Source organism: Bidens hawaiensis, unplaced genomic scaffold (genome assembly GCF_021521415.1).
Source record: "Bidens hawaiensis isolate Kalapana, Puna unplaced genomic scaffold, B.hawaiensis_p1.1 tig00013678_1, whole genome shotgun sequence".
NCBI lineage: Eukaryota > Viridiplantae > Streptophyta > Magnoliopsida > Asterales > Asteraceae > Bidens > Bidens hawaiensis.
The window spans coordinates 231,046-255,480 of NW_027492162.1; the positions used below are offsets into that span (position 1 = coordinate 231,046).

General features: G+C 38.4%; 1 pseudogene; it reads right to left on the minus strand.

Moving 5' to 3' along the window:
• The window catches only part of LOC143544679 (hydroquinone glucosyltransferase-like), a 36,879-nt pseudogene that overhangs the window by 10,876 nt on the left and 1,568 nt on the right, over positions 1 to 24,435 (minus strand).

The window sequence follows — 24,435 nt, forward strand, 5'->3', positions numbered from 1 at the left end:
TAAACCATCAGAACTTCGGAGCTTGGCACGTACTACAAGATTGGCACGCAAATTGAGGCGATATCTAAGGTTTCCGGGTCATGCACGTACTTCGAGGAAACGTCGGGTATTGACACGTATTATGAGGTGATGATTGTCGGATCGGTGGCATGCAAAACGGTGCTCGTCACGTAAAACGAGGGTAGAGAGAGTGTAATTCTAGAGAGAGAGAGTGAGAGGTGTGTAGGTAAATGAGCCGTGACACCCTTCATATTTATAGTTGAAATCTGGTCCCATCACGATACGCGATGGGCCTTTTCTTTACCCGCGTCGCGTATCGCGACGCCCCCTTTCTGAGATCACGCCACGTGTCGCCACGTGGTCTGACACATCTGCCATGTGTGACCACGTTGCCTGACACGTCTGCCACGTGGCCTGACACGTGTCCTGCCATGCTACCAAGTGTCACCTGGGTGTGGCACGTGTCCCTGAGTCATCACGGACCATCACGATACGCGATGGCCGTGTTCTTGGACTCATCGCGTATCGTGATAGGTCCCTGGATATCATTTTTTCATTTTTGGTCCCTTGTCTTTTATAGCTTGTCCGTCTAGGTCTAATTCTCGTTATCCAAAAATACTAAGGCGGCTCTTCAAGCGGCTCGCGGCGATGCGAGCGTGCAAAGTGCGCCATCAAAGCGCCACATTGCGCCCAACTCCCTTCGCCGTCGCCCTCGCCCTCACCCAAGACCTGCGCGTGCGCGTGCCTGTCGGGTGCTACGCACACTCCGCTAGGACCACTAGGTGCATGCTTGGCATACAAGAATAAAACTATGGAAAATCTACTCCTTATAAAGAGCTTCTATTTCTTTCCCACTTTCCATGTGGGATGTGATTTATATTCCTTATTTATACCCAAGTAAAGTGCTTCCACTTTCTTACATCCTTCCATGTGGGATGGAGTTTCCTTTTTTACTTATTTACTTCATGTGGGATGACTTAACTATAGAAATATTTCTATTTCCTTATTTTTCTTATATTTCCTTATTTATTATTTTCTCATGACTTGTCTTGATATTATTTTTGATCCCTCAACTTTCCTAAGTTGTCAAATTTGGATCTAAATTTTGGGGATGTTACATCCTCCCCACCTTGGAATGAATCTTGTCCTCGAAATTCGTTGGTTTAAGAGTGAATGGTCCTCACTTTTTCGATTGTTGATTAGATTCTATCTAGTTCTTGTTGTTACAATCTGTATGCGAAATAACTAGGGTTTTTATTTTGTTGCTAACTTACATCTTTAAATGATATAACCAGTTAATAGTTCAGAATATCATTAGTAAATATAAATTGATAAACACAGTGATCAGTTGTGTTTAACTATTTACCTTACCGTTTGTATTCTAAACATTTACTGATGTTAACTACATTGTTGTTTGGATTTAGTTTGTCGAATTTATTCCATTAATTTGTTGTTTAGATTCAGTCTATCGAATCCATTTTATCCTTGATCTTGATCAATGATGTTCTCTTGTACTTGGGTTTAATCATATTTGCTATACTTAGCAATTGTATTTCGTAATATCTTCGAGCTCTTTTTCTTTGATTTTTTGATCAACCTTACTAGGTAGGTAATAATATTCCATCAGTTGTATTTCTCAAATGACTTGTGGTCAATTACGAATTCCTTTCAATAATATACTTTCCTTGTATATTTATATATTTTCTAATGTTTGATGTATCATCTTCCTAGATGATAAGTTTAAGCACTTTTCATTCTAAGTTTCAGATAAAACTTTTTAACATCTGAACCTTTTGATTGTCCTTTAGAGGTTATGAGTATAAGTATTTATTGAATATTAACACGATATATATGCTAATATTTCATTTATAACATAGGGAATCAAATACCCTTCTTTGATATACAACACTTCTCGTTTGAAACGAGTTACAATTAATGTACAAAAGTTAACTAATCTATCTGACATTTCTTTGATATGATCTTGTCATTCATTAGTCTTGACTAGCTTTTCTTTTCGGGCAATCAGTCTTAAAGTGGCCCGTTTCTCCACATGTATAACATACTCCTATCTTCTTATGGCATTCTTCTATTGTGTGACCTGTTCTCTTTCAGTATGCACAAAAAAATTAGTTTCTAGTAGACATTTTCCAGTATGTTTTCTTCCACAAGTTTTGCAGGCTAACTTGGGAGAATTTTCTTCTTTTTCTAACTTCTCGAAATTTTTAGGTTTCTTAGTTTCTTTGTCTTTCTTCTTTTCTTCTTCTTGATTTCTTATCATACTGTTGATTAAGTATCCGGCCAATTCCATAGCCGAATCAATTGTTTCTGGCTTATTGGATCGTACCATGTCTCTTATTTCTTGTGGTAACCCATATATATAATGAGTTACTTTATTATATTCTGGAGTTACTAAATGTGGAACCAGTCGGCAGTATTCTAGGAATTTAGTATTATATTCCCTAAGATTTGTGTCAATAACCTTGTGATTCCATAACTCAGTTTGAATTCGATCCATTTCATGAGTTGGACAAAATTTCTTTAATATAAGACCTTTGAATGTTTCCCTACTTAAATTATACATTGTTTCTCGACCCTAGTTTTGAATTAGGGTGTTCCACCATTCAAGAGCTTATCCCTTAAACATTTGTGAAGAATACTGGATAGCTTCCTCACCGGTGCATTTACTTATGGTGACGATTGATTCTTGTTCTTCTAGCCATCTCATAGCGGCTATACCATCCGAGTCTCCATGAAATTCTTTAGGATTGTAAACTTTAAAGTTCTTAAAGTTACATCCTTTTGGGACCTTTTGTTTCTTTCGTTTCTTGTTCTTTGAATTATTATCAGATGTAGAGCTATCATAAGCCTCTTTCTTTTTTATACGTACAGACTTACTTCAACTTCTCTTATTAGATTTTGGTTGACTTTGACTTGTAGAAATGTCTTTGATTGCGTCAAGAACTGGATTCATAGCTTCCTTAATCATCTTTTGAATTCCATCTATATATTGAGCGGGAATTTCATTATCTTTATTATTAATGTTTTCTTTATTTTCATATTTCTTGGGAGGACTGTTGTGAGAGTTTGCACTTTCTTCTCTTAACATACTACAATAAAATTTTAAAAGATAAGTCCAATATTCGAAGAATTCAAAACATATCTTTTATTCATCTTATTATAGTTACAAGAGTGCATATTATTTGTTACAATTATACTCTCTACAATTACTAAGGTTCTATTTCTTCCAGCGAATGACTAATTTCTTAATCTTGCTATCTTTCTTAATATTTTTGCTAGCCTCCTTTTCTTTTTCTTCGACTTCCATATCTTTCATTGTTTCTTCATTTTGAGTGCAAGCAAAGTAAGGATCTTGTGTTGCCGGAAAATATTCTTGTCCGTGAGGATATTCTTCCAGATAAGTCATTACTTATTTTTTCCTTTGGCATCATTGGTTTCTTGGATCTACTTGATCCTGCTCCACATGTGTTTTGATTTGAAATTATCTGAGCTAGCGGAATGTCAGAATCAAATGAATCTGAATCTTCATCTATTTTTGTTTGGCATGTACTTTCATCGCTAGATATAGGAATTGGGAGAAAAGATGTTCCCATAAATCCTTTTCCTTTACCAGATCGAGATGTTCATGATCCTTGGCTAGATTGACAATTGGACATCTGCGCGAGGTTAGGTTTAGGGATAGGGAGACGCTCCTATCTTATTCGTTTTATTTATATCTTATCCGTATCAGTTTTAGATAATTTCTTGATACTTTTCAACTAAGTATCTAGTTTGTTTGAATCAGTATTTGTATAATACGTTTTCAAAACTTATCCTTAAACAAAGCCTAGGTATAATTAAATACCTAATTTGCTAAGATTGATGGCTCTGATACCAACCTATCACACCCCGATTTAGGGCCTAGGCGTGTGAACCATAGTTGGTACCTGCTTGGACAATAAATCAGAGTTGCAGGTTTGTTTTAGCGAAAGTCTTATAATATAAAATATTCACTTATAAAATGTCGGGTTAAAATACCCGTTTGGTGTTTATAAATCATATTTGAGAAATATATTCTTTTATGCGGAAGTCTTATATAACATATTAGTATAATTGAAAACTCGGGTTTAAATACCCTTTGATATTTCAAATACATTTCTTTAGAAAACATAACTCTTTATAATATTTTGAATAAAATATCTGAGCCATCAGATAGCATCTAATGACTAATTCACCAATCTTCTATTCTTCCTTATTTGACTGTTCTAACCTTTCTTGTTTTCCTGCAAAATGGTTATAAAATACGTCAGCACACAGCTGGTGAATGACGCTGACTCTGTAAAATCTTATCAATACCTTTGTGAAATCATCAATAATACCGTTGTGACTACTCATTAGGCACCCAACTAAATTGGGATCAAATTACCCTAAGTACATTGTAAAATTAATTATATACACAATATCATTTCTCTGAACAGTCCCGTAGATTTTCAGAGGCATGTTGATGATATGCATGGCCTCGGGGAAATGCCGAGTCACCATGTATGAATGGATCCAGACACATGTATACTCTTAATCAGAGTGTCCGTTTCTTATTATTGTAACACAAAGCTTTAAGGATTCGTAAATCCTATGCAAACATTCTGACTCGAAAAGAGTTTGTAAAGGTTTAGGGCGTATTCACCTTTTCTGTTTATAATCAGTTTCTGATACTGATTCCCATTTTCTGATTCTGCTTCTTGTTTTGTTACCTCGGACCTATAGTACGAGAATAACCTTTTGTATAAATAGCTAGATCATCGATCTAGCTTCAGACCTTTAGTCCGTTTTGTATAGCTTTAACCTTGATAAAGTTATTTGTTTATATAAAATATTTGGACCTTTAGTCCCTTTCTTTATTTACCAAACATTAGTTTAACTATATTCTTTTTATATGAGTATTATATTTTTTAATACTATTTTGATTATACCCTTTATATGAATGCTTATGTTTCTTAATCAAGAAGAAACTATATTTTGACTATAACATTTGCTCAAGAAAAGTTGTATTATTCTTAATCGTAATCAAGGTTCGGACTATACCCCCGACTATGGTCTAAGCCATTTATAATAAAATAATAACTTAGACAAAACCCCTATCTCGTACGGGTATTCGGAGTTAGATATTGAAAACCTATCGAGCAGCACTTTTACTCTATATCGCGTATCAAGCTTAAACCGTCAGAACTTCGGAGCTTGGCACATACTACGAGATTGGCACGCAAATCGAGGCGATATCCGGGGTTTCCGGTTCGTGCACGTACTTCGAGGAAACGTCGGGTATTGACACGGATTACGAGGTGATGATTGTCGGATCGGTGGCACGCCAAAATGGTGCTCGTCACGTAAAACGAGTAAGAGAGAGAGTGTAGTTCTAGAGAGAGGTAGTGAGAGGTGTGTAGGAAAATGAGCTGTGACCCCTCATATTTATAGTTGAAATCTGGTCCCATCGCGATACGCGATTGGTCTTTTCTTTACGCGACGCCCCCTTTTCTGAGATCACGCCACGTGGTCTGACACATCTGCCATGTGTCACCACGTGGCCTGACACGTCTGCCACGTGTCCTACCATGTGTCACCTGGGTGTGACACGTGTCCCTGAGTCATCACGGACCATCGCGATACGCGATGGCCGTGTTCTTGGACTCATCGCGTATCGCAATGGGTCCCAGGATATCATTTTTTTTTCATTTTTGGTCCCTTGTCTTTTATAGCTTGTCACGTCTAGGTCTAATTGTCGCTGTCGCCATCAAAGCGCGACATTGCGCCTAACGCCCTTCGCCGTCACCTTCGCCATCGTCCTCGTCCTCGCCCAAGCCCATGCGCGTGCACGTGCGTGTCGGGTGCTACGCACTCTCCGCTAGGACCACTAGGTGCATGCTTGACATACAAGAATAATACTATGGAAACTCTACTCCTTATAAGGAGCTTCCATTTCTTTACCACTTTCCATGTGGGATGGGATTTATATTCCTTATTTATACCCAAGTTTAGTGCTTCCAATTTCTTGCATCCTTCCATGTGGAATGGAGTTTCCTTTACTTATTTCCTTAATGTGGGAAGCTTTAACTATAGAAATTATTTTATTTCCTTTTTCTTATATTTCCTTATAATATTTTCTCATGACTTGTCTTGATATTATTTTTGATCCCTAAACTTTCCTAAGTTGTCAAATTTGAATCTAAATTTTGGGGATGTTACACGCAAAATGATGCTAACTATGTGTAGGTGATGGTGTTTGGTGTGAGGAGGGAATGCTGTGAACTCCCCCTTTTATAGCCATTTTTGCGTCCCATCGCGTATCGCGATGGCCTTTCTTAAGGGCCATCGTGTAGCGCGATGACTCATTAAAATGAGAGGTTGCCACGTGGTGACATGTGGCATGCCAATTTATGCCACATATTTCCACGTGGTCACTTCACCCCGGAGGTTACTTCGCGTATTGTGAAGGATTTCTGAGTTGGTTCGTCGAGTAGCACGACATCGTCTAATGGATTGTGTTAAGCTGCATTGCGTACCGCGATGGGCTTCTCTCTTGCCCGTCGCGTTGCGCAATGGGTTTCAAAATTCAATATTTTTATTTTTGGTCATTCTACTATCCAAAAACACTAATGCGGCTCTCAAGCGTCCCACGACGATGCAAGCGTGAGCCATAAAAGTGCCACATTGCGCCCATCTCCCGTGCCCGTGCGCGTCTGTGACAATCGTCAATTTTAGGTTAACTCCGTTAACTCAACTCCGTCAATTCAAACTTAAGATCATTGAATCTATAACGCACACCTCATTACATTTAAACTAGGGTTTAAATGACGCTTAACACTTACTACATGTGTAGTCTTTCGGGAATTGCACCGAAACGCAAACGAGTTGACACAAACGATTGGTGAATAAACGAAAAACGTCAAAACAGTAATTATGTGATAATTATGTGTCAGACTTATGTGTTGTGTGATAACATCGTTATAAACACTAACTCAAGATGTAAACAAGTTAGTTTAAGCTAGATAAGTAATACGTAGAAGTGGAGGGGCCAAAGTGTAACATAGTATTATTATAAATAATAATAATAAACCCTAACTTGTTATTTCTCTCCCTACACAAACCGATCAGCCCCTCCCCCCTTGGCTCCTTGGCTGCCGTCAACATACACACACATACATACAACAAATTTCAAGCTTTTGATTCAAGATTAAGGTGCTAGGAAGGTATAATCAACTATCCTATGCATCCTTTATACTTAATCTTGACTTTTATTGGGTTAATTACAAACCCTAGATGCCGATTTTTATATGTTAGTGTGTTCATATGATTTTGTTTGATTTGATGATGTATTGATGATGATTTGATAACTAGAATTGATATTGTTACATGTTAATTGTTGTGTCTTTGATTTGAGTTCAAACAAAAACCCTAATCATGTATGTAATGTGTAATTGATGTGCATGGATAGTGTTTATGGAGTCTAGAGTGTTATATGAATGCATGATGGTCCATAGATAGTTAATATGTTGAGTTTGGATGCAAACAGTTTCTGGACAGATTGTGTTATTGATGTTTAATTGACTGTAACGAGGTGTAAATGTGAAAACTGGTTGAGATTGTTGATACTACAGTAAACTAGGTTGAGTCTAGTTTCTAAAGAATATAAATTTGCAATTTTTGGACGTGGAAAAGTTAACTTTTATGATTTTACAAAAACGTTGTGCAAAGCTGAGCTGTTAGACCTGCTGTTAGGTTGTTTTGTAAATGTTATATCTCATGAACTACGAGACCAATTGGGTTGGTTCCACTTCTGGAAGTTGACTCATTGAGTTAGGAACCTAACTCAAGTGGTCTTGCATTTATTGGATTTTTCGTTTAACGGGAATTTCAAATAACATTCTGTTGCGCATGAATTTGACTGTTATGAGTTTGCTGTAATGATTTGATGATTGTGAGAAACCTATGTGGAATAAAAATATAATAAAATATGTTCTGGAAACCTAAGACATATATGCTTTTGTGATGATTTTTGGTAAATTAATTGAGATGCTATGATCGGTGGAATAGCACAATCTTTCAAGTAGGATTTCTGTCTCGGTGAAACTAGCTGCTGAGTTTTGTGAAAATGCATGAAACATGATACTTGCTATATAGTTGTTATGTTTTGACCAAATTGCCCTTGCGGGGAATAATTGCTAATTGATTGTCATGATTTGACCAAATTGCCCTCATGGGGAATAATGGCTAGTTAATTGTTATGTGTTGACCAAATTGCCCTTACGGGGAGTAATTGCTAGTGATGTACTTTATGAATACATGACACGTAAATAATTGTTTACACATGTAACGTATCACAAATACATTTGTTAAAGTCACACACAATTCACAAACGAAACACGAAACATGTTAGGTGCATAGGTATTATGTGCCGGGTCTAGAGACTCGATAATATTCCGACACTTAGAAAAATCTCTTTGTTGTTTTAGAACGCTAGAGAGAGTTTTTCTGTGACGCGCATCTTGGTGAATTATTTTGGGAATACTTCGCAAATAGTGAGTTTCACTTTCCCCTTTTAAACTTTTTTAAACGCTTTTCACTTGGGGGAGATAACATACTCCGAAACGCATTTAAGATTTTGTTAATATAGATTATATATCACTTGTAAAGACTAAGTGGCAAACGCAATAACTAAAGTCCTTCATTCACATCGAACCGTTTAATATTGGATAATAGCGAGTCATTGTTGAGTAGTACTACTGGGTTTGACAAACCCCACCCAACGCTAAACTCGACTGGAGGTCGAGTGGGTGTAATCTTGGCTAAACACATACCATGGTCTGGATGACCTGGTGGCAAGGCAAATGATAAACAGTCAGCTTCGGTGTCGAACACTTAGTGATACTTGTTTTATAGGCTAGCTACCTATAGATATATAATTGACATAACACTATCTGGTAACGCAAAACGCTGTAACGCAAAACGCTGAACGCAAAACGCTGAACGCAAACGCTAAACGCTCTATTTTTATATAACTTGTGAACTCACCAACCTTGTGTTGACACTTTTAGTATGTTATTCTCAGGTAGCCGAGGCGGGCGCGCGGTTTAGGAACATGCATTGCTTGAAACACTTTTAACTATGCAAACTTATTTTTAAATGTTATCATTGGGTTTTAAGTCGTCCTGCGTGACGTAACATTGTTTGCTATGGTTTTACGCTTCCGCATTTAATTACTCGTAAACGTTTTCATGGTTTGGAAACTTTGTTTTATGGTTTGATTATAACTAATGATTCCGATCCTGTTAGTTCACACCCTTTGACGGTAAAACTCCGTTAGTGGATTTTGAGGGTGTGACAGATTGGTACCAGAGCCATTGGTTATAGCGAACTAGAAGCTGCATGCATACTAGACTATAACCGCGACGACCCATTAGTTATAATGTTACGCATTGCATAGATTAGTGTAGTCTTTGTTATCTTATCTCTTTACCTCTTTCACTCATACGCGCGCGCATACACGGCTTACCTGTAGGAATGTCGACGCCGCCACCCTCATCCTCATCTGATCCGATGACTCATGCTCACGGGAAGGAACCGCAGTTACCTACCGCATCGCCACCCCGAGTAGTCCCGGAACTCGAAGCTCCCGCACCGAAGAGGTACCGCTTATCCGGAGGCATGTACGAAAACGAAGTTAGCTGGGATTGGTACCCTAATATGATCAGACGTATGGTCTATCGTGAACAAGTTCCCGCATTACCCCACCCGAACCATCCTGCTTACCCCAACACCCTACCACCCATAACCGAACCTGTAGAGCGAGTTATCGCAGCTGTCGTTTCTTGCTTGGAGCGTGATTTGGGTTACATGCGCTATACGAGGGCTAACGTTTCCGGACTGTTAAAAGACGGAACCGAGACTAAGGACGAGATTGCTCGCATGGCAGCGGCAATGAAGGAAATGCAAGAGGCTAGTGATCAACAGATGAAAATTATGAGAAAGATGCAAGCCGAGATGATAGACTTGCAAGAGCAACTCCAAGTAGCAAGGACCCGAACAGAGATAACTTTAGAGCGTTGCGATGTCTTACAAATTCAAATTGCTCAGAACGCAGCGGAACCTGAGGCAGATCCTGAGGAGGATCCCGAGGAAGATCCCGAGGAGGAACCCGAAGAGGAACCGGAGGAAGAACCGGCTGAGGAAGAGGCACACTCAGAGGTGTCCTCAGACGATGACATCTAAGGATGAAAACACCTAGATGGCTGGAAGAAACGCTGGACATGGTCGCGGTAACATCAACTTGACTGCAGCAGAACTCCAAACTCTGCTGAACGACCATGCGGCGGCCGCTCTAGCCGCACACGTTCAGAATCAAGCTGGAGGTCCAAGTGGAACATGTACCTTCAAGAATTACCTTGACTACAAGCCCAGTTCGTTTAAGGGCACTGAGGGAGCTATAGGCTTCCTGCGTTGGGCTGAGAAGGCCGAGTCGGCATTTCAGATGTGTAATTGTCCCCCTGCCAGTAGGGTCAAATTCGCTGCTGGAACACTTGAGGATTCTGCCCTCACTTGGTGGAATTCGAACGTGCAGATCCTTGGATTGGAACTGGCTAACGCTATGAACTGGGAGGAGTTCAAGAACATGATGCGAGAGGAGTACTGTCCGAGAGAAGAGATTTCAAAGTTGGAGTCAGAATTTTGGTCGCTGAAGATGGTGGGCTCAGAAATCGAAGCCTACACTACTCGTTCTCACGAGTTAGCGGTGATGTGTCCGCGGATGGTAGATCCGCCGAGTAAGAGGATTGAAATGTATATTGATGGGTTAGCACCGCAAATTCAGGGCATGGTGACGTCTTCCAGACCAGCCACGATTCAACAAGCGATCCGTTTAGCTCACAAACTGACGGATCAAGCTGTGACCCAAGGTGCGTTACCACCTAGGGGTTCAACCGCGAAAGCCCGTGACAACCCGAGTAATGACAACAACAGCAACAGCAACCCGAGCAGCGGAAAGAGAAAGTTTGACAACACCAGATCCTCGTCCTCGAACCTCCCACAGCAACAACACTACCATAAGCCCGAATTCACTCGGAGCTTTAACAATCAGAATCACAACAATAATAACAACGGTAGCGGGCAGGGTTCGAGCGGATATGCTGGGAAATATCCGAAGTGCAATAGGTGCAACTATCATCATGTTGGCCCGTGTGACCGTGTCAAGTGTCAGAGATGCGGAAAGACGGGTCACCAGGCGAAGGAATGTAGAGGAGACCTTGCGGCAAAGGGTGCTCCTAAACCACCTATGACGACGAAGGGATGTTTCGAATGTGGACAGGAAGGTCATTTCAGGAAAGATTGTCCCAAGCTGAAACAGAACGACAACAACGGAAGTAACGGAAGTGGCAGTATTGGTGGAAACAATGGCAAAGGGAGAGCTTTTGTAATTGGGTCGGGTCAAGCCCGCAATGATCCGTACGTGGTGACTGGTAAGTTCCCTGTGAACGATTTTTTTGCTTCTGTATTGTTTGACACTGGAGCTGATAGGAGTTTTGTGTCGAAAGCCTTTAGCCAACTCTTAGACTTAACTACAACTCTGTTAGATGCTAAGTTTCCTGTTGAATTAGCTGACGGTAAGACTATAGTAACGACGCATGTACTTGCGGGATGTAAGTTAAAACTGTCAGGTCATGTCTTTGATATCGACCTTATTCCTTTTACGCTTAGTAGTTTCGATGTCGTTGTCGGCATGGACTGGTTATCCGAGAACCGAGCGGAGATTATATGTCACGACAAGATAGTCCACATTACTACCCCTTCCGGCGAGATCATTTCGATCCGAGGTGAGAGAAGCGGCATGACCACCAGCGTCATTACCCTTATGAAGGCGCAGAAGTACCTACGAAAGGGTCATCCGGCAATTTTGGCGCAGATTGTTGAGAAACCCACGGAGGAGAAGCGAATTGAAGATATACCAGTTGTACGAGATTTTCCGGAAGTTTTCCCGGAGGATTTGCCCGGACTCCCTCCTGTACGACAAGTCGAATTCCAAATCGAGTTGACCCCCGGTGCAGCACCCATAGCACGAGCCCCGTATCGGCTCGCACCGGCGGAGCTTCAGGAGTTGTCCACTCAGTTGCAAGATTTGTTGGATAAGGGTTTTATCCGACCTAGCTCATCACCATGGGGAGCCCCTGTCTTGTTTGTCCGAAAGAAGGACGGGACTTTCCGCATGTGTATCGACTACCGGGAGTTGAACAAGGTGACGGTCAAGAACCGTTATCCTTTACCCCGAATTGATGATTTGTTTGACCAGCTTCAAGGATCGAGTTACTACTCGAAGATCGATCTGCGATCTGGTTACCACCAACTAAGAGTTCGCGAAGAAGATATTTCAAAGACGGCTTTCAGAACACGGTATGGTCACTACGAGTTTTCGGTTATGCCTTTTGGACTAACCAACGCACCAGCCGTATTTATGGATCTCATGAATCGAGTATGCAAGGCGTACCTCGACAAGTTTGTGATTGTTTTCATTGATGATATTCTCGTCTACTCCAAGAACGAAGGTGACCATGAAGAACACTTAAGGGTAATCCTGGAGTTATTGAAGAAGGAACAACTGTATGCTAAACTCTCGAAATGTGAGTTTTGGCTTCGCGAGGTTCACTTTTTAGGACATGTGATCAACGAGAATGGTATCCATGTCGATCCCGGTAAGGTAGAGGCCATCAAAAACTGGGAAGCACCTAAGACTTCGACTGAGGTGCGGCAATTCCTAGGACTGGCCGGCTACTACCGACGTTTCATCGAGGGATTTTCAAAGATTGCTCAACCCCTCACCGCTTTGACTCACAAAGGCACTAAGTACAATTGGGGTGACGCGCAAGAATCCGCTTTTCAACTGTTGAAAACCAAACTCTGTAGCGCCCCTATTCTAGCCCTCCCCGAGGGAACGGAAAATTTTGAGGTACACTGTGACGCATCGATACAAGGTCTCGGTTGTGTACTGATGCAACTCGAGAAGGTTATAGCTTATGCCTCTCGACAACTACGGGTTCACGAAAAGAACTACACGACCCATGATTTGGAACTCGGAGCTGTGGTGTTTGTCCTTAAGATATGGAGGCATTACTTGTACGGTACCAAGTTTACCATTTACACCGACCACAAGAGTCTCCAGCATATCTACGATCAGAAGGAGCTGAACATGCGACAGCGTCGTTGGGTCGAGTTGCTTAAGGATTATGATTGTGCCATCAAGTATCACCCTGGCAAGGCCAATGTAGTGGCCGACGCCCTCAGCAGGAAAGAAACAGATAAACCCAGACGAGTGCGAGCATTGCAACTCACGATTCATGCCAACTTACCTGACCAGATTCGCGAGGCGCAACTCGAAGCTTTGAAAGATGATAATCTTCCATCGGAACTCATGCGGGGCATGAACAAGCAACTTGAAACCAGATCGGACGGGGTCCGATATTTTGAGAACCGGATTTGGGTTCCACAGTTCGGAGAGTTGAGAACTCTGGTAATGGACGAGGCACACAAGTCCCGATATTCTATCCACCCTGGCTCAGATAAAATGTACCATGACTTAAAGGCACTTTACTGGTGGCCGAACATGAAAGCCGACATTGCCACCTACGTGAGCAAATGCTTGACTTGTGCCAGAGTCAAAATAGAATACCAGAAACCATCTGGTCTACTGCAAAAACCGGAACTCCCAATGTGGAAATGGGAACACATCTCAATGGATTTTATTACGGGTTTACCTAAGACACCGACGGGATGCGATACCATCTGGGTGATCGTTGACCGGTTGACTAAGTCTGCACACTTCTTAGCGATTAAGGAATCGGACAAAATGGAAAGACTGACTCGTGTTTACATGAAAGAAGTGGTGTCTAGGCATGGAGTGCCTGTCTCAATCATTTCTGATCGAGATTCTCGTTTCACTTCGCACTTTTGGAAGTCGCTGCAAAGCGCACTAGGCACCCGTCTTGATATGAGCACAACTTACCATCCTCAGACGGATGGGCAAAGTGAACGAACTATTCAGACCCTGGAAGATATGTTGCGTGCATGCGTGTTGGATTTCGGAAAAAGTTGGGAACCTCACTTACCTTTGGTAGAGTTTTCGTATAATAACAGCTACCACGCAAGTATTAAAGCAGCGCCGTTTGAAGCGCTGTACAGACGGAAGTGTCGATCACCACTCTGCTGGGCAGAGGTGGGTGACAGCCAAATCACTGGTCCAGAACTGGTACTCGAAACTTCGGAAAGGATTATACAAATCCGAAATCGCATGGCAGCAGCACGAGATCGCCAAAAGAGTTACGCCGACAAGCGCCGAAAGCCTCTCGAATTTCAAGTGAATGACCAAGTGTTACTTAAAGTCTCACCTTGGAAAGGTGTGGTTCGCTTTGGTAAGCGAAACAAACTCAACCCACGATATGTTGGTCCCTACCGGATAACTGAGCGCATTGGTCCGGTGGCGTACCGACTGGACCTACCATCGGAACTCAGTGGCGTACACACTGTATTCCACGTATCCAATTTGAAGAAATGCTTATCCGATGAAACCCAAGTAGTCCCTTTGGATGAACTACAACTTGATGAACAGTTAGTTTCATTGAGGAACCAGTCGAGGTTTTGGATTAGGAAACCAAGATGCTCAAGCACAGCAAAATTCCAATCGTTAAGGTTCGTTGGCACTCGAGACGTGGACCGGAGTTCACGTGGGAACGCGAGGATCAAATGATGAAAAAGTATCCTCACCTTTTTGAAGGGCTGACCAAACACAGAAAACCGCGAAACCCGGCAAACCGTCAGAAATCACCGGAGGTATGAATTAAATTTCGGGACGAAATTTCATTCTACTAGGGGATGATATGACAAACTGAAAAATTTTTCTTACTTTTTCAGACACTCATCACGACTTGACTCAAATTTTCGGGACGAAAATTCTTTAACATGGGAATGATGTGACAATCGTCAATTTCAGGTTAACTCCGTTAACTCAACTCCGTCAATCAAACTTAAGATCATTGAATCTATAACGCACACCTCATTACATTTAATCTAGGGTTTAAATGACGCTTAACACTTACTACATGTGTAGTCTTTCGGGAATTGCACCGAAACGCAAACGAGTTGACACAAACGATTGGTGAATAAACGAAAAACGTCAAAACAGTAATTATGTGATAATTATGTGTCAGACTTATGTGTTGTGTGATAACATCGTTATAAACACTAACTCAAGATGTAAACAAGTTAGTTTAAGCTAGATAAGTAATACTTAGAAGTGGAGGGGCCAAAGTGTAACATAGTATTATTATAAATAATAATAATAAACCCTAACTTGTTATTTCTCTCCCTACACAAACCGATCAGCCCCTCCCCCCTTGGCTCCTTGGCTGCCGTCGACATACACACACATACATATAACAAATTTCAAGCTTTTGATTCAAGATTAAGGTGCTAGGAAGGTATAATCAACTATCCTATGCATCCTTTATACTTAATCTTGACTTTTATTGGGTTAATTACAAACCCTAGATGCCGATTTTTATATGTTAGTGTGTTCATATGATTTTGTTTGATTTGATGATGTATTGATGATGATTTGATAACTAGAATTGATATTGTTACATGTTAATTGTTGTGTCTTTGATTTGAGTTCAAACAAAAACCCTAATCATGTATGTAATGTGTAATTGATGTGCATGAATAGTGTTTATGGAGTTTAGAGTGTTATATGAATGCATGATGGTCCATAGATAGTTAATATGTTGAGTTTGGATGCAAACAGTTTCTGGACAGATTGTGTTATTGATGTTTAATTGACTGTAACGAGGTGTAAATGTGAAAACTGGTTGAGATTGTTGATACTACAGTAAACTAGGTTGAGTCTAGTTTCTAAAGAATATAAATTTGCAATTTTTGGACGTGGAAAAGTTAACTTTTATGATTTTACAAAAACGTTGTGCAAAGCTGAGCTGTTAGACCTACTGTTAGGTTGTTTTGTAAATGTTATATCTCATGAACTACGAGACCAATTGGGTTGGTTCCACTTCTGGAAGTTGACTCATTGAGTTAGGAACCTAACCCAAGTGGTTTTGCATTTATTGGATTTTTCGTTTAACGGGAATTTCAAATAACATTCTGTTGCGCATGAATTTGACTGTTATGAGTTTGCTGTAATGATTTGATGATTGTGAGAAACCTATGTGGAATAAAAATATAATAAAATATGTTCTGGAAACCTAAGACATATATGCTTTTGTGATGATTTTTGGTAAATTAATTGAGATGCTATGATCGGTGGAATAGCACAATCTTTCAAGTAGGATTTCTGTCTCGGTGAAACTAGCTGCTGAGTTTTGTGAAAATGCATGAAACATGATACTTGCTATGTTTTGACCAAATTGCCCTTGCGGGGAATAATTGCTAATTGATTGTCATGATTTGACCAAATTGCCCTCATGGGGAATAATGGCTAGTTAATTGTTATGTGTTGACCAAATTGCCCTTACGGGGAGTAATTGCTAGTGATGTACTTTATGAATACATGACACGTAAATAATTGTTTACACATGTAACGTATCACAAATACATTTGTTAAAGTCACACACAATTCACAAACGAAACACGAAACATGTTAGGTGCATAGGTATTATGTGCCGGGTCTAGAGACTCGATAATATTCCGACAATTAGAAAAATCTCTTTGTTGTTTTAGAACGCTAGAGAGAGTTTTTCTGTGACGCGCATCTTGGTGAATTATTTTGGGAATACTTCGCAAATAGTGAGTTTCACTTTCCCCTTTTAAACTTTTTTAAACGCTTTTCACTTGGGGGAGATAACATACTCCGAAACGCATTTAAGATTTTGTTAATATAGATTATATATCACTTGTAAAGACTAAGTGGCAAACGCAATAACTAAAGTCCTTCATTCACATCGAACCGTTTAATATTGGATAATAGCGAGTCATTGTTGAGTAGTACTACTGGGTTTGACAAACCCCACCCAACGCTAAACTCGACTGGAGGTCGAGTGGGTGTAATCTTGGCTAAACACATACCATGGTCTGGATGACCTGGTGGCAAGGCAAATGATAAACAGTCAGCTTCGGTGTCGAACACTTAGTGATACTTGTTTTATAGGCTAGCTACCTATAGATATATAATTGACATAACACTATCTGGTAACGCAAAACGCTGTAACGCAAAACGCTGTAACGCAAAACGCTGAACGCAAACGCTAAACGCTCTATTTTTATATAACTTGTGAACTCACCAACCTTGTGTTGACACTTTTAGTATGTTATTCTCAGGTAGCCGAGGCGGGCGCGCGGTTTAGGAACATGCATTGCTTGAAACACTTTTAACTATGCAAACTTATTTTTAACTGTTATCATTGGGTTTTAAGTCGTCCTGCGTGACGTAACATTGTTTGCTATGGTTTTACGCTTCCGCATTTAATTACTCGTAAACGTTTTCATGGTTTTGAAACTTTGTTTTATGGTTTGATTATAACTAATGATTCCGATCCTGTTAGTTCACACCCTTTGACGGTAAAACTCCGTTAGTGGATTTTGAGGGTGTGACAGCGTCGGGTGCTTCGCACATTTCCCTAGGACCACTGGGTACTAATTGTTTCTTGAATTTATGATTGAAGTTTCTCTCAGTGTTAGAACGATGAACACTTTCATCAAGATGAGAAGGATTTCGGTATGGATGAGTTCTAATAGTCTTATTTGAATACTGAGATTTACTTTTATGTGGCTCTCCTTTCATTGTATCAATCAGAGGAGTCATTGCGTTATGAATCATCTTGTATTTTGACTAGATACTGTTCAGGAATCTCTTTTGCAGGTTCTGATATATCCATGTTGCTTCTTTTAATTGAAGCTTCATCATTGTTTGCTTGATTGTTTGAGTCCGACATTTTGAAAACATAATTGATTTAGTATGGAAGAAAATCTTATTATATACTAGTGATAGAATGTTCAACACAACTTCATGAAGCTAAAACAGATGATACAATTACCAGAGATCTATTTGTCTATGAAACGTTTATAAGTTTGTCGTATTTCGAGAGAATTTCTTTCTGATCGTTTTCTTTTCTCGGACATCAACTATCTTTTTCTTGAGGTTGCTTGTCTCGTGTAGGGCACAATCCATATGTTTTTCCCTTTGATTAAGATCTGATGCTAGGATAATAGTATAAGATGATGCTAGGGCTCGATACATATTTTTCTCATTTCTTCAATATTGGATGCTTCCATCTTCACATTCTATATTTTCCATTATTTATTTTGAAGAAATTTTAAATCCATCATCTTTACTAAGTTTTCAAATTTTATTTAAAATTTCGGGATGTTACAAAAAAAGCGTCTTTGGTAAAAAGTCAAAATTGCCCTTAGGGCCATGGGTATTGAAGTATCTAGCATCAACTACTTTATCATTTAGGGTCCTATCCACCCATATTAATATTTTCTCACTCAACTCCAAACCCATGGCTAGCTCATTAACTTGATCACTCCCACCACTCCCAAAACATATATATAAAGCAGACCCACGTGGCTGACCATCAAACCACTTTAAACAACTCGACTCATTTACAGCCTGACTTAACTCAATCGTCTCAGACTGTATCAACGATCCAATCGGGTAAACCAACGGGTTACCAGATTGCCCATCTTGTAAAGCGTCAATTGCTCCACCCTCCAACTCCTTGAATCTGTTTACCACTATGCCATCAGCTATTACATACCTCTTAGTATTATGCAAAACCTTTTTACGACTGTGGGTTTGCTTGGAGAGGATTTGGACGGGTTTATCACTTAAAAACACTTACTTTACACTTAAATTGAAGATCCATTGAAAACTTTGAAGGCTTGGAGGCATCCATCATCATCATCATCATCATCATCATCATCATCATCCATTATCATCTTCCATCACCATTTAAGAAAGATTTATCACTAATTCGGTTAGATTGTTCTAGTTTAATCACGTGTTTGATATCTTCATCTTCTTTGATGTTCATTGTCATGATCATCATGAGCTAATCTTCCATTTACCATATTAATCTATGATGAAACTTAACTCTATTTGATGATTATATTGAATATATGATTTAGTTCTTTTTGGAAGTAATGATTATTATGCAACTATCCTTTGATGAAATATGTCTTGTCATCTTAATCCTCTAATTCAAGATTGATAATTTATATATTTAAAACAAATCTTTATAATCATTTATGATTTACTCAAGTTCTTGGAGACTAGGAATGGTAAAAAGAAAATCTTGATATTTTGTCCAAAACATGTTTCCTTGTATTGGACTTTTAAAAGATGAGATACATACTATGATCAATTTCTCTAGTTTTGGTAAATCTAATTCAAGATTGTTATGTACGATTGATTAGGGTATCATTCTAGTTACATAAATCATATGTTGAAGGAATCTGTAATTATAGTCTAATTAACTTAATCAAGAGGGGTTGTGTGACTAAACTATAATTCCCTAAAAGTTGTTAGGATTGGTGTTTGAGAAATGAAGTTAATCCTAATCTTTATACTTAAATTAACATTTTCGTGGTAGACATGAAGTTATGCATTCTACTTTCTTTTATGTCATAGGGTGATTCGCTTAGGAATGAGGTGGTTATTCTATCTTATATTCTTAAATCAAGTTAATCACATATTCCCAGTACTAATAATCAAAGAAGAGTTAAATAGATTCTTGATTTTGATTGTAACCTTCTTTTCTCGTCTAAAAGTCTACTTGTTCACTATATTTTACTTTAATTTAAACCAAGAACTAGTTTAAAAACAACCATTAATGATTATGTCATCCGATTAATTTAAAACCAAAGATTTATGACTAGAAATACTCCGTGTCCGTGGATCGATACTTGGTTCTTACCAATATTATTCTATATGTACGATAGGTACACTTGCTTATTTGTGCGTGGTTAAATCTTAGTAGAAATCATTTTTATATATTTAAAACACGATCTTGTGTGAAAACAATCAATATTTTATACACCCTCACGCACACATTAGATAGCAATAAGATCTACATGAGGAGGATCATCAATCGACTTAAGCATAGGTTTTGTATTGAAATGATTTGCAACTTCAAAATAATCATAAAATGGCATCTTAGAGCGAGCTTCCCAAATAAAAGGTTATAGGGCGACATCTTGCAACACATCCAAATGAGATGGTTAGAACTTAGAACCAAAACCTAAATCTATTTAAATTCAATTCGAATAGGCAATTATTAGATACAAAGAATTGCCAAATAACTTTCAAACAAAAAAGACAAAAAACTATTGCTTAGAATTTACTAATGGAAATCAAATTGAACGGTTGAGTTGAATTCACTTTATGGGCAGAACGTCTTGCTGGTAAAAGAAATGAGCATATAGGTCTTCCAAAAAGCTTCATTGTTGGTTGTCACAAACTTACGATGAGTCACACACTTATGTTTGGTTTTTGTTTTTGTTCTTTAGGTTTATGTTAGCTATTTGATATTTTCAGTTGAAAATACACACATCTATCGTTCATTTACATTTAACGAAAAAGAGGCTCATATCTATGTCACTTACCACAATATACAATATGCAAAATAAAATGGAAATAATCAATATTCATCTTAAGCAACTGGTTTTAACTATTATAGTGCATAAATGAATTTGTCACTTATATTCAAGTGACAGAATTGGTGCATAAAGGAAAACCTAATATGAAACACAGGGTTTGCAACGAAGATCGAACTGTACCAAACACCGCCGTTCAACGACAATAAGAGCTGGGGGGGGGGGATTCGAACCCGCGCCCCCAAAGTTTTAAACACATTGCCACTAGAAAAATGGGCTGGTGGCTAATCCAAGTTATAACCAGAACAAGAAATATTTAAACAACCAACTACAATACCCAGTTCAGCTATGTTAACCCTAGAAATCAAATCGGTCAATTCGTTAAACGATTGGCCGATTAACCTTAGGGTTAATGAAGACGACACTAAGAGGAATTGAAACATATAATTAATTACCTTATACACTATTCATACGATGGTTAATTGGTGATGACAGTGCCGATCGTAATACGATTCACAAACTGCTACTTACAAACTATGATAACACAATTCGTTAAAGGGGATATGTTGGCGCTGGAATAAGGATAATGTGTGCAGGTTTAATCGAATTATAATGATTTTTATAATGTATATTAGTTTACGAGTATAGACGGTTCGTTATAATAAGAAATTCGAATCAATTTAATCGATATAACATAATTACGAACGTCGGTGTGCCGATTATGACAAGATTAACAAGTCTAATAATTTGATTTCCAAGTATATGACGAGAATTATGGTCCAAGAATGTTAATCGGGTCATGGGTCGCAAATCTGGGTTTGATACATGGGTATTATAAACGGGTTCAGGGGAAAATAATAATATATTTCTAGATTTGTAGATCAGGCCCCTCTATTATGAAGATGGAAGCAAAAATGGTTTAAAGTATTGTTTGGGTGGAAAATGTATATGTCTGAAAGTTAATTATATATTTTAAATAAATATAATAAACAAATGATAATAATATAATAATATATTGATAAACGCAATATTTTATTGATAATATTTCCCGAACAACGAAACGGGTCGGGTATTTGATAAAAATATTAATTTGAAAAATCCGAGTTGTTACATTTTCAAGACTGTAATATCTCTAAATAAGCGTAATTTCGGAAACTATTTATAATTTATATCTATAGGTAAATATAGTCCTAAGAAATAAAACAAGCTGAAATACGAAGAAAAACGGAGATAAACGGTGATAACAAAACTCAACACACCCCATGGTGAATTAAGACATGGCCATGCCTAGAGCATACGAAGTAAAAACAAAAATCAGGAAATCAAGACATGGACATGTTAACCAAGAAAAACCCCATGTTATTAAAAGCAAGAAGAAAAAACAAAATAGAAGGTTTTGAAGCAAAACACGGCAATGTCTTCCCAAAACACGACCATGCATTCAGTACAAGAGAAAATGACAAAACTGGATGAAATTTGGACTATTGTGGACTCAACACGGTCGTGCCTTGCTTAACTCGGTCGTGTTAACTCTTGATTTATGACCTGGCAAAGAGCATTAAATGCAGTAGGACAAAAAATGTCAACACGACCGTGCATTGGCAAAACACGACCGTGCCCAACCCAACACAGCCGTGTTAGCCTCTGTTGTACAATCTGACAACGAGCATTAATTAAAACATGAAAAAAAGTCACCACAGCCGTGCGCGTTAAACACAGCTGTGTTTTGGCAGCCAAATCAGCCTATAAATTGAATGATCATCTTCCTCATTCAACACACCTTGAAGAAGCATTAAATAAACATTCCACTTCATTTATTTTTCTCCAACCACCTCTTTTCACCACCATTAATCAGGGAATTAATCTCATCCATCCAGCCCTTGAAGATTAAGGAGATTAAGCTTTTGAGAGAAGTCATTAGTATCAAAGATTAGTCATCCAAATTAGTTAGATTGTTTCAATTTGATCATGTTTGTATCTATTACTTTGATATTTATCATTATGCTTATTAGTAACTGATGTGGTGAAAACAGTCAATTAAATATTAACTAAATTAAACAAGTAATAAAAACTTGACTTAAGACTCAACTAAGCAAAACACCGGCAAGTGAACCGGTCAATTGTACTAAAGCTAAGTAAGTCCGGAATATCGAACCCACAGGACTCTATAAATTACGTAAATTAACTAGTTAGACTCGACTTATGACACGACTATTTATTATTAATGTTCTAAGGGGGATTTTAAACTACTATTAAATTAAGAAAGTAAATAAACAAGTAAACGAGAAACAAGCAATCAAACACAAGATTGAAACCAATAAGAGAAGGAATCTATCTAGGTAAGAATCCCATGCATCAACAATCATCAAACAATGGACAAATAACATGATTATGAAAACTGATTTCTAAACATATTCATCTAACAAAACCCTAAGGACCTTTGACTGAATCAAATGAAATCCCAAAGAACAATTATTAGATTATTAAGCAATCATTATTATTGATTTCCGCAAAGTTATCAAATAGGGTTAATTAATAGTATCTAAAGCAAGCAATCTTACGAAACACTAAACCCTAGATAACTTGATAAGCTAAACATGACATCATGAACATGGATCAACACAATAAGCAAGAATATTGTCACTAACTATCCTAGCATGCAATTGACCAAGACACATGAACAATTCCTCACCTTACAGCTATTGGAATTTAGAAAAACATTTAAAACCCTAACCAACTATAAACAAGCTTCTATGATCTAATAGGCCTATTCAACCATAATAATCAAAACACCAAGTAATTGATTAAACATGAACCCTAATGTCTAAAGAACACAATCAATAGAAAACAAGATCCATGTGAAGCAATAGTTAACAATCAATCAAGATAATAAATATTCATATGCATCATGAAAACAAAATCAAGTCTTTTACTATTAATAAAACGAAACCATAATCAAACAATTATCCAAAGCAAGAATCAAGTCGAAAACATGTTCATCAAACCTAGGTAGACATGAAGTCTAGCCTAGCATAGTTATAATCAAAGAACTAAACCAAAGAACAAAAGGAAACATCATGAAAGATAATGAACAAGAACAAAGATAAAGAACGAAAGAACCCGTCTTAATCGATCCTTGAACACCCGTATGAAAGCTCGATGATCTCCCTTGATTCCTAGCTCCAAAAACACCTTCAACTTGGCTCTAACCTCTCCAAAATAGGCTGGAATGATTGTGTCTTCGGCTAGGGACATAATGATGTTTATATAAGCGAATACCGGGCTTGGGCTTGCAAAAACGCGCAGACCAGTAGGCCTAGGTGCCGCGCGACCGCCTTGGACTTTTGCCTTCGCAGGGCGCGGCGCCCTAGTCTACGAATTTTTGCTTGTTATTTGTTATTAAATCATCTTAGATCTCTTTCTTGAACATAAAGTAACATTAAGAACCTTCTAGATCATCTTTTCCTTGACTTTCAAACCACCATCTACATGAAAACAAATCAAAACGCTAAGTGGAATAATCATGTAGTCATTAACGAACAAAACGAACTCAAACTTCGCATGAAAAGATAGAAAGAATTAAGGCTTAACATTCAAGACACCAAACGATATAAAACATGTAAATATATGAAATACTTGACTCAAAACCTAAATTAATAAAAGATAAACCAAAACACGAACTAAAACGAACTCAAAATATTAAATAAACATAACTTTACAAGGGATCCAAGATGTATAAATAGACGTATATCAGTAACTAAACTTCCAAAGTATAATCTTGGTTTATAATGAATTTTA